The sequence below is a fragment of the Amblyomma mixtum genome, chromosome 3, assembly GCF_055824585.1.
Source record: "Amblyomma mixtum isolate Tamu chromosome 3, ASM5582458v1, whole genome shotgun sequence".
NCBI classification, from domain to species: domain Eukaryota; kingdom Metazoa; phylum Arthropoda; class Arachnida; order Ixodida; family Ixodidae; genus Amblyomma; species Amblyomma mixtum.
The window spans coordinates 174,183,032-174,194,571 of record NC_143014.1 but is presented as its reverse complement, the minus strand read 5'-3'; the positions used below and the strand labels follow the sequence as shown (position 1 = coordinate 174,194,571).

The window sequence follows — 11,540 nt, the reverse complement described above, 5'->3', positions numbered from 1 at the left end:
TAGACTAACAATCCCGTACGAACCTCACTTGTAGCGAGCATTATCATACTAGATTTTCGCAAGAAACAAGAGTCGCATGGTGCGAAAGGAAGCTATGATCGAATTTTCCTTTGCCTTGATGCTGCCGCCTACGAAACGCTCCCGACGTCAGTACGCGTGCACACACGCACACACAAACGCGCACGCAAACGGTAAAATATTGCGAGGGAAGTTAGATGCAAAGTAAAGTGTCCACAGAACGCAGTGGGCCACAGACAGCTGCGTGCGGGTCGAATTTTGCCCCAAAGGCAGGCGGATGATAAAGGTTGCGGCATTCTAATTAGCGGAGCACGCGCCACCTGACACGAAGCCTTGTAAAGGGAAGAGAAAGAGAGAGGAGGTGAGGGAGGTAGCGGGTTGGCCGGGTGGGGTGCTCGTTGGCGCGCAGCCTCCGAGAGTCACATCGTGCGTTCCTCGGAGGCTATGGCGCGCCAAAGGCAGCGGCAGCAGCCCGGCGCACGGAAGCCCCACTACTCCGCAGCAGCGCTGCCCTCTTACCCCCGCGTCTTCTTTGCGGCTCCAATTTGCAAAGTGTTTTCGCGGGCGCCTCTCATCTGCAGTTCCCAGTTAGCATTTCCTCTCCGATTTCCCGCGCCCATATAACAAGACGAATTCGCGCACTCAGACTGCAGCCTGGCAGGCGGGGGATCCCTTTGAATACGCCGTCTTGTTAACGGGTTATCGGCCGCCGAGCCTGGGACCGAAGGGGTGATTTTTTTTTTCTTCGTGCTTCCCGCTTCTTTCCTTTCAGTCGGTTTTGTGACACTTGTGAACTTTTTTAAAGGAACGTGTGCACGAGCAAGAGTATATAGCTTCTGGGTGCGAGCTTGGGGCACGAGAATTTGCATAGTGCTCTCAGCGACCATGTATGGATCCGTGGGTTACCTGACCGTGCGCTCGCTGTGCTCCGAGATCTGAGACCCCGCTCTCATCAGGTGGCAGAGCAAGCAAAGGAGGAGAATGGAGGCCGCATGCTGTATTCTCCCGCAGTCGTCCAAAGTGCTCGTGGAGATCAGTGACTGCAAAGGTCTCGAGATCGCCGAGAGTGTTCAAGTGCTGATGAAAAAAACGCTACACGGTTTATTTATTTGTCCATATGTGACGTCTTCGCTCTAGTATGTTAGTTCAGTAGCAATTGTAACTTTTCTGATTCTTTGTGCCTTTGGCTCAATTTAGGCAACAAGACCAGTAAAAAAAAAAATGATTGTTGAGAAGATGTCTTTACCCCTTACCGCATACAGAGTATAATTTATGATACGGTGCATTTTCCTTGTTCTAAGTAATCGGGAACCGTCAGAAAGGAAGGCTTGCTTATTTAGTATCACACTGTGCATTGTTTGGAAGCCATGCCCGCAGTATTGGGGAGGATTTCCTCAGTGGTGCTCTTTTCAAATGTATGTCGAGGCAGTTTGCGATAGGTAGGAAAGATTTTCTGCGTTCTAACTGTAGGGAGCATTTCAAAAAATTGTTGCGCCATAAAATATTTCTTTGTTATTCCGTAACAGCATAACAAATGCTGGATGTTGACCTCCCAGATTTCTTCATAGCAACTTTACTCTAAAGCCGTGGTTGATATATTTCACATTGTCTGCTGAGTGTGACGTCCACGTAGACATTGAATAATAGTAACAACAAAAAATCCAGAAAGTTGGGCCCGGTCAGAGAGTGCATTATCTTGCGTGTTCTTTACATATAGGCCTATATGTTACTAAATAAAATGAAGGAAGAAGAAAAAATGTACGGGTACAAGACGCGATTCTCTTGAAGTTCGGTATAAAACAGAAACCAAAACAACGGGAAATACTTTTATAGCAATAAAAAGGTCCTCCTTGCCTTCTCCCCTGTTTCTACTCTTTCTACATCAGAAGTCAAAAACAACTGCTGTATCAAAATTCAGAAGGACGGCAGAGCAACGCTTAGATTTCCATTCCTTTGCCCACGCGGTGCTGACGAGGACATACAGAGTGTGCTACGCGGAGCCGGGAGAACGGCGCGGAAGCCCAAAATCGCATATATAGAGCTACAAGCTGTAGCGCACCCCCGCCCGGTGTGCCCCTGAAAAGCTACTACTCCACTGAATGCTTCACGCCTCCCGGTTTGGCCAATTTCGATCCCCGCGCGGAACGCACTCAATGGCTCCCCTCCTTTCCTTTTCTGCCCAGCCGGGGGCACGGCGCGTTCTCTGGCCGTTTCCTTCGGCTGTTCGTTTCCCAAAACGAGGTCACGAAGCGCTCCAAGGACGCGCTCCCGCCGGACGACGCTCAGAGGAGCAGAGTCCATCCGCGACGCGGATTCCGAGAGTGAATCGCGTTATGATGTATGGCCACTCGGTTTTCCATATCAAATGACCGAACGGGCCTCCACGGCCGCCCGAGCTGTCCCCCGTGGTGACGGATGGACACGCGGCAACGGTCAGTCCGCAATCGGCACCGCGTCCGCGCGCTGCTCACTGTCCGCGCGCACTTCTCCGGCGGGAACCATTGTCCATGTGCTCGGAAGTGGCGCGACTTTTGGCGCCACGCGGCGCGCGCCCATAAATATCAAAGCATGGCCGATTGTCGGCCGGCCACGTGGGCGCCCGGGTCGAACAGCGTCGGCAGTGAGCGACGCAACGGTGAGCGCAACGCAACGGCAGCCCAGGTTTTTCGGTTAAAACCTGTCGTTTGAAGCCTTCACTCCTGCAGCGATGTGCTGGCGTAAGCAACGACCCTGAAATTGTCCCTATGCTACTTCAAACTTCACTGAATGCTTTCGTATACGCGCGCAGAAACTTGCGAGGCTTACTGGGCGACTTGATCGGCTTCGATGGCGAACCAACAGCACAAGTCGTATAGTCTACATCGCGCAGAACGCTCACAGACTGGCAGAGTCGTGGTTTGCGAGTGCGTGCGAACAAACATGCGCGCACACTTCATTTTATGCCTCGGTGGCTCATCATGCTCTGTTAAGAAAAAGAAAATTCGCAAGATTTCCTACTGGTGTACCGTTCTTAAGAGCCATTCACTTCTAAATATCAGTAATATAAGGAGAACCCTTGCCCTCATCTTTCGAGTCCTTTTGGTCTTTGGGGCTGCCGTAAGGGCTCCACTATACAGCTGAGAAGCAAACCCCGTTGCCTGATTATTAGAGAAATTTAGCATATTGCGATCCGCGTTCCGCTACCGTGATCCGCTTATTGTGGCAACCGAGCTGCGCCTGCTCGGTGGTAGGTGTGCGACCCTTGTGGTCATCTGCGCATGCGCGTATAGCGGCCCGCGGAAGCGGCTCACGGTAGCGGAACGCGGATCATGTTATACAAAGGCTCTATTTTTGCCAAAGATGGTACCTGCCATGCAAAATTTAATGCGCGTATTAAACCAACCGGACTTACCAGCCCCGCTCTTAGCTTCCCGATTAGAAGAGAATGTTTTTGCTGGTCACTGAAGAAGCGTATTGAAGGTCCTTATGCAGTCTTTGAAAACAAGAATAAACTTTCAGACCTTCCATACTTCATGAAGCTCCGACCACTTGACAAAGCAGCCTTCCGCTGCAGTTTTAACGCCCCATACATATAGTATGTACTACCTCCGCAATTAGCAAAGAAGCAAAGAAGCACATAAATTAGCAAAGAAGCACATAACTCAAATAGAGGTGAAGGGCAGTGTTTATGCGACAGCAAAAACAGTAATTCAAAGATGCATCGGAACATGGTTTTCTTCTCTATGGCCTAGGCATCCGTTTCCTTATGCATTCATTCAAATAAACTTTTTGCACTTTACCGCTTACTGATGTTACCGGAGTCTTGTGTATGTTGGCTTGTGGCATCCTCAGGTCTAAAGCTCGTGCTTTAGCCCGCTCCTTTCAACAAGCGCGTGCCTCCTATATTCTGTTCTCGAACTCGACCACTGCAATTCTACGTCTCCTTGAAGCAGTATATTTATACAAGAAGTCGACAATACACTTTTATTTGAGAGTCGCTCTTCAAAAAAGGGGTATACAGGTACTCGTATAACATCAAGACGATGCTCTTTTCTTCCTAGCAGTCGAGCAGCCTTATAATTAATCAAATCTCTCTGAATAAACGATCAACTTCGCCCTCATGCGTGAGCCCATGCATAATTACAGTATATCCTCTCGTTTGCAGCGCAGTTCTGAATGATTTCAGAGCTTTTTATTAGCCCTGGTCCGAAACACTTAAAAACTATCGCTGTAAGTTGAGCGAAATAACAACAGTAGCAAAATGTACGGAAACAATCGTCGGCAAAATGTTGCAGTCTTAAAGCCGCCGCTTATGCGGATGAGAGTCGGGCATTGATGCATAGCCCAGTTGCAGTTTCTATCGTCATTCCTCATTCTCTTCGCGTCACAGCCGAAGGAACATCCACAATGCTCATTTTCTTAGACCAGCGTCGCCAGGTTTCGTTTTGCTGTCGTCAGCATTACATGCAACTATTCGCTTCTCCCATATTTAACGATAAAATTTATGCACGAAAGAGTTCCTTTAATTTAAGTCGACATCTCTAAGTGAGACTAACGATTACTTATAGCGTTCTTTACATGATATATTCCTTTAGCATGATTTCGTTAGGTCTACTTTCCTTTCTTTATTTCATCTTCTTTCCAAGCTGCACTCTACACTGTAAGCTTTCCAGTCCTCTCCGCTTTTCTACGTGGCGGTGATAGCATAGCGGTTAGTGTTACTGGCGAAGCGAAAAAGCAGTCGGAAGTGGGGGAAAAAAAAAGAAAGCAATCCTCGACGGGGAGCGGGAGCGCAGAGGGAACAACAGAGCTAACTTCGCTCATTTCGCCACGCAGCTTCTTGTACGCTGTCGCCTTTTCGCACTGATGGCGGACAACGAAAGCGAAAGAGAGGCCGGAAGGGATCGCCTCATTTGGCCAACGCGTAGACAATGCGCTCCGTGGTGCGCCTGCCGGAGCGGCGCAGCCAGGCCTCCTCCTGGCGAAGCGGTCTCCGACTTGGCGGGCATAAAATTTTTGCTCTGGCCCAGGACAGAAACAATGGCGACGCTTATAAAGTGCGCGGGAGTCCGGTAGGGCACCTCGCCTACATCATGAACGGCTGACAAGAAAGGCTTTGTATCCATTAGAGCTAGACGAAGGCTACCGATTTGCTGTTGCTGGTGCTGCTTTGGGGCTGCGTTCGTTAAGCGTGGGATGCGACCTGCGCTGTTTTAATGCTGGCACCGCTTTCTCCAAGTTATGCCAAAGAAAGAACTTGCGGAATAAAAAAATGAAAGGAAACTACCCATAGACACCAGCGAACACACGTGGTCCTACGCCAGCAATCAAGATTTGAGATTTGCCCGCTTGTCCGGAGCTTTATTCGATGCCTTTTGTCTCTGTTTTGTTCAGCAAGTGCTCTGCCATTTTATTACCTGAATTCTGCGGCACTTCAGCGCGTCGTTCAGCATTCAATCAAATTTTGCGTTTAAGAAAGTTTTCAAGACCACACGGGAAGACTAGTAGACATCTTGGTGCCAATTCGGACAAATTAGACGCAGCGCTGAGATATACCGCGCGACCTTTCCTCTCTGGCATTATAGAGGGCGCTTGTCCGTGGCGAAGACGACACTTGTTTGTAACCCTTCGAGTTGTGCTCCTGTTTTTATATCAGAGTTAGCTGTCCCAAAGCTGGTATTCATGAAAGGCTGGCAGTCTGCCAGGCCCTGGCTGTCTGGCCCGGTCATATTTGGAATCTGATTGGATCGTGGCCAGGCTTCCACTTATGCGGCGCAAATATGTCTAGATTCCGGTTGTAATCTATAACCGTACTACCACTTTATCATTCCGGCGTGTCCACAGCCCTTTACGGCTCACCGAGCCACATGACCTAGAAACATTTTGTGAACTCTTCTAGAGCACGGCTGCCACTGAAGAAGTCACTGCGCAAGCCAGCGACGCACTTGCGGTCGAGAGCGAGTTAAGGCGACATGCCTTATGACGCATTCAGCTCACAGACGCGAGGATTGGAGCGACGAAATCGCACGTATCGTCCCTTGCCTTTCAACTATTCAACACGTTAAATACGTTCAGCCACTGACGAACAAGTCCATCCATGTGACCTAAATTCACGCCTGATTTCGGTATAGAACTAAAACACAGGTGGAATAAGCTTTTATTTAGTGCCACGTAAGTCTCAGAGCGACCAGGCAGCCTACTAGTTCGCGGGTTGCGGTAACCTGCGACGTTCTGGTGGCTGTTAAACAGTTCGGTACGTGTACGCTGTCCCACGGCGGCGAGCGCCCTTTATTTACACTGCGCGAGCGTTCGCAGTCTCCTCCAAGAGCCGGAGTATACGCGCTGTACACACAACGCCGGTATGCGCGGCGCCGGCTGCCGGCGAGGGCCGATTCATCAGCGCCGCGTCGATGGCAGCGGCGCTATCTGCGGCTGGGGGGCGCCCATTGTCGTCCGCCGGGCCCGGAGAGAAAGAGGCCCCCTTCCCCGCCGTCACAAAGGGCGACGTGAGCTCGCGACAAAAAGCGCCGAGCCGCCGCCGACGGCCGTCGTGTCCCTGAGAGGGCTACGCCGACTCCCTGCTTAGGTTCCCGCTTTTTGCCCCGGCGGGAGAACCGCTCCTTTTCCGTGCGAGTGTTCGTGCGTACGTGCATTACGTATGCATTTTTGTATGTGAGCGCTTGTGCCGCTGCGCTTTAAAAATTAAATACAGAATGCACGCCTGCCGACGAGTCGCTAAATTGCACTCAGTATCCGCTCCTAAGATGGACAACCACAAAACAAATAATGCTGCTAACAGCAATCAAGAACTTAATCTTTGTAGTTTCGTTCAGTTTGGTCACCAAGTGTTTGAGTAAGGTAAAGTCGGCCGAACAGTTCACTGCGACGCAAACCTTCTGCGACCTTATCCAAAAAGCATATAGGCTGAAAGCAGCAGGTATTTGTAATTAGGGGAAGACAGGTGAGCCCAGCCCGCACGTGCCTCCCACAATCACACACAAACTGAGGCTCCATGTTTAGTAGAAACATAAAGGCGTTTAAAGTGCGTTAAGGGGGTATAATTGTATAGAGGCAGTCTGTTTGAGGCGAGTTAATGAGGATAAGGTAAGATAAGGTGTAGGGACTACACAAAAACCTTTATTTCATTGCATGCGCAGCAATAACAGACAGTTTCGTTCGTGCTTCTGCTCTAGACGCCTCAAGCTATATAGAGGGTTCAGATATGAAGCAGGAATTCTGCTGTATGGTACAGCTATCCAGCTATGGTTTCCATCTGCATGGGGCTGCTACTGCCACTCGGCGATGAACACCCGCCTCGGTGGCTCAGTGGTTACGGCGCTCGGCTGTTGACCCGAAAGACGCGGGTTCGATCCCGGCCGTGGCGGTCGTATTTCGTTGGGGGCGAAATTCTAGAGGCCCGTGTACTGTGCGATGTCAGTGCACGTTAAAGAACCCCAGGGGGTCGAAATTCTCAGAGCACTTCACAACAGCGTCCCTCATAGCCTGAGTCGCTTTGGGACGTTAAACACCCACAAACCAAGCCAATCAGCGATAAACAAAAAAAAAACAAAACAAATGTACTCTGCTCCACCGCAATGCACGCGCATCGAGCGCTTCTTGAAGCTGCACGCTCCAATGAATGATTTCCTATGCTGCTCAGAGCAAGCTGCCACCTCGATGAGAAACCATCAGCTTTTAAATGTAAATGATTCTGAAAGCCTCAGTGTAAATCATCCTCCAGAACGGGAAGACATCATCTCTCGAATTATCGTCGGTGGTGATATTGCTTGTAATTATACGCGAGTATTCCGTGAAACCAAATATTGAAAGCAGTCATCTCAGCCCAGGCCCCGAAGAGGACACATAAAAAAAAAGAATAAAATTTTAGGGGCGGCCAGTCGCAGGCATACTGTGCGAGCAAATGCAGCGTCACGAAGACAGCAGCAGCATGCCATGCGCTGATCGAGTCACATTCAAGGCCCCATTCCTCTCCCGTACTTCTCCGCTAGACCGCACAGAACAAGCAACTTTTCCAACCGGCCTGGTTGAGCGGGTGTAAGCGCTTGCCGGACCACGTGCGCAGCACAGCGCGCAATCTTTGTGCCCCGGAGTTCGCGAGTGCATCCGCGGGAAAGGGTCATGCCCGAGAGAGACGCAGCGGGCTCACCGCGATGTCGCGATAGCGCACCGCGGCCGCTACAAAGAGGATTTGCCACTGACCCTCGCGGTCCCCCTCTGGCCGTCGAGCCGCGCGTGTGTTAGGCCACATCGGGGGCTGCCTTCTGGCCCCGCGAGGGCAGCGCGTGAACCCCGGTACCGGGATTACGGCCGCTGCCCGCCGAACGGACTCCGAGGCTAATCCGCTTCGCGCTCTGTTTACGGTCGTTGTTCGGCCTGTGTTGCTCCTTGGCGTTATCTTAAAGCTGTTTACGAGCGACTACCCCGTGTGCCTCCTGACCTGTGGTCGCGGGACCGCAATCCGGGCTCTGACAATGCGCCTAACGGACGAGGCGGCTCCCTCCCTCGCGATACGAGTGTAAGCGCGCCAGACACGAGCCCCGATCGTACGAGCTGTCGCTCTGACTTGCGCCTGTCTCGTGTGTGCAACGTGAAAGCGTCGCTGCTTTGTCCGATAGATTTTATTTGAATGTTTGCGTTCACTTGCGGCGGGAGCCTCCCTGTTTACTCGTATCGTCACAAACGTAACCGCATTCATGGGTTACTGTTTGTCTCATGGCGTGATCGCAGCATCCGGAGAGCACAGATGTCTTTTTCATGGGCTTACGTACTCGACGCGATGAGTGTTCGCAGTTGATGTTTATGAACATCTATGGACTGTTTTCTTTCTTTTTTTCCGCTGGGGCCACGTGCATACGCTGCAGCCGAGTCACGTATACACATAACTGAAAGGAACTATACACTTCTCAGCTCTCGCAAATCTCCCAGGCGATCGTTGAATCTGCCCACAATCGATGTACGTCCTCATTTCCGTGTCCTTGTCGACTTTTTAAATCCAGACAAAGCGGCCCAAATGAAATGGGTATTTTCAAAGGGGCCAGAAGGTAGGCTAGGGCAGGCACCCGAAAGAACGTCTTGGTTTTTGCTCGAATTGTAACGGACGTTGCCACCAAGAAGCCCTCTTTTTCAGAGTGGGAGAACATATAAAGGAACACGTTGCAAAAAAAAAAAAAGTCAGACGTGTGAATAACTGCATCCTTTTCGTACACATCGTTAACGTGTGTTTCATGAGAGCACTCGCTTGCGCATTTATTCGTCATCTGAAGTCATGCTGGCACAGAGAAGAAATAGAAAAATTCAGTCTACTTGTCTTTTTTTTTCTTTTTTTTCGCAGGAGTTCAGACCCAATTGTGGTCTAAGTAGGATGGGCACAGCAATAATCATGAAATAACGTTTTTCAACATTTGGCGATGTTAGTAAAAGAGGCAATGAGGCTATATTTAAATAACTAAAGGGAGAAAACCAAAAAAGGAAGACTCAGAAAGCCTTTTTCCTGAAAGTGGAGTAGAAAGCTCAAAATATAATTTACCATGGGCCATAAGGACACATTTAGATAAAATGTTAGCTAATACAGTAATCATTTAATGACTTTTCGGAATAGCCGTGCAGCACAGCTACCCCCTGGTAAACAATTCAAGATACATACTTATACCTCGCGCAACGCAACAATTTTAAACATGTAAGCATGCTAGCTTGCGTAATGTATAGACAAAGTGTCATTGCGCTTACGTTGAGTGTAACGATTTAGTGATGACTTAACCAAAGGTGAATTAGAAATTCCTATAGTTTTCTATTAATGAGCGAAGACAGAAACATTATTAGAACAATTTTTTCGCCGGATACGAAGTGCTTTTATTTCGTTCGCTGCCTTTATACCTCATAGGAGTTGCTAGTGCAGTTAACAAGAATGGGGCGCATATCAAGCCTCTGCATGTTTTCAGTTTCTTTTATGTTTTCGCTCGTATAAGGGGGCCCAGATAAACGCACCATAATCAAGTCCATGTGTAATTGCAAAAACATAAGCGAATGATTGTACTTTCCGTGTGTATTTAAATGTGTGTTGTAAGAGAGAACGCAAATGAGCTCACGTAGCTAATGTGATCGTTCCACGTTGATTTTCAGTCAATTATGATGCCGAAAAATAATAATTTTTTTTAATATCAGGTTAGGCTTTTCAGGTTAGGCTTAGAGGTGATATTTTCAGGTTGCATGATATATTCCAGGTTAGGCTGAAAGGGCTTTTTTTCACCACCAACAGTGACCATACACCGCATCAGGACACGATAGTATTGGCGGAGTATTGGCACGGCGATTTGGCGGAGGAATTGTAGCAGATAGTCCTGCAGACGACAGACGGACGATACACAGAGGAAGTGGGCTTTATAGTAACTTCAGAAACGCTATAAAAATACACACAAAAGTAACAGAATCTTCACACTCAGCTACCAAAGCTGAATAAACACTTAATGCTCAACTACCGAAGCTGACACCCTGGAGCTCACTGTTCACACTTCACGGCTTCTCAGAAGCCAGGGCCTGTCTACCGACATTGACGAATCCTGACCTATAGAACCGCATAACTCTACGCAACACGCTCTTAAATATCCATCCCTAAACTTCTAGAAGCGGGCGGTAGCGCTGAAAAAAGGGAGTAGACGTCGCAGCACGCGTTAAGCTACATCTCTCTACCCCTATTTTCGATAGGTCTCGAACCATCTCTAACTATCTGTCTGCGCCCGCCGCATCGTCAAGGTCGCGGGGAGAGCAGGACGAGGGCCGTGAACTGGGTATCACTCGCGCCCGTTGTCGAGTCCGAAAAGCCCGGCGTTACCCACAGCGGCCTTACAGTACCGTCTTTGTCAAAAGTAATCAGGCAACAGGTCCTTTTCTTTGCCGGGTGACAGAGCGCTTATGGCATCCTTCAAAGTCTAAACTGGTCCAAAGCAAGGTCCAAAGGTCCAAGGTCCAAAGCACCCTTGCGCTCACCTTTCGAGACCTTTTGGTCTTTAGGGGCGCCATAAGGGCTCCAATGCACGCCTGAGAGGAAAACCCCGTTTCCTGGTTACTTTTGGCAAAGACGGCGAATCCATCATTTTAGGTTAGAAGTTTATTGTGTAGGACCTTGTTCAAGACCTCACTAAAATGTGATAATGATAAACCTACCTTTCCTGATTATAAACGGGACCGAAGTTGAAAACAGCAGTAGCCAGTTGTGTTGTTCTTTATTTCGAAAGTCCATTCCTGAAGCCGTGTTACTGCCACTGGTAATATCTGTTAAAAGCCAAGTGTTATACATTATGTAATGGCTGCGATCGATCATAGCTGTTTGAAATGCTCGCTTTTTCGACTCTCCGAACACTCACGTATAGTGCGACTAGCTGGCAAGAATTTCGTCGCTGCGAATGAACGCTGCGGAGTGAGATGAAAAAAGGTACGATCGAAATATCTTTTTTTCTTCGCTGAATGTTTCATTAACCTAATTTAATGCTCTACTGCGTCGTTCGAAATTAATGTCTCATAGTTTA

General features: G+C 49.1%; 1 protein-coding gene across 2 annotated transcripts in view; it reads left to right on the top strand.

Moving 5' to 3' along the window:
* LOC149352744 (transcriptional regulator Erg-like) overlaps positions 1 to 11,540 on the top strand; it is a 162,737-nt gene that overhangs the window by 85,892 nt on the left and 65,305 nt on the right. The gene's annotated exons all lie outside the window — the stretch shown is intronic.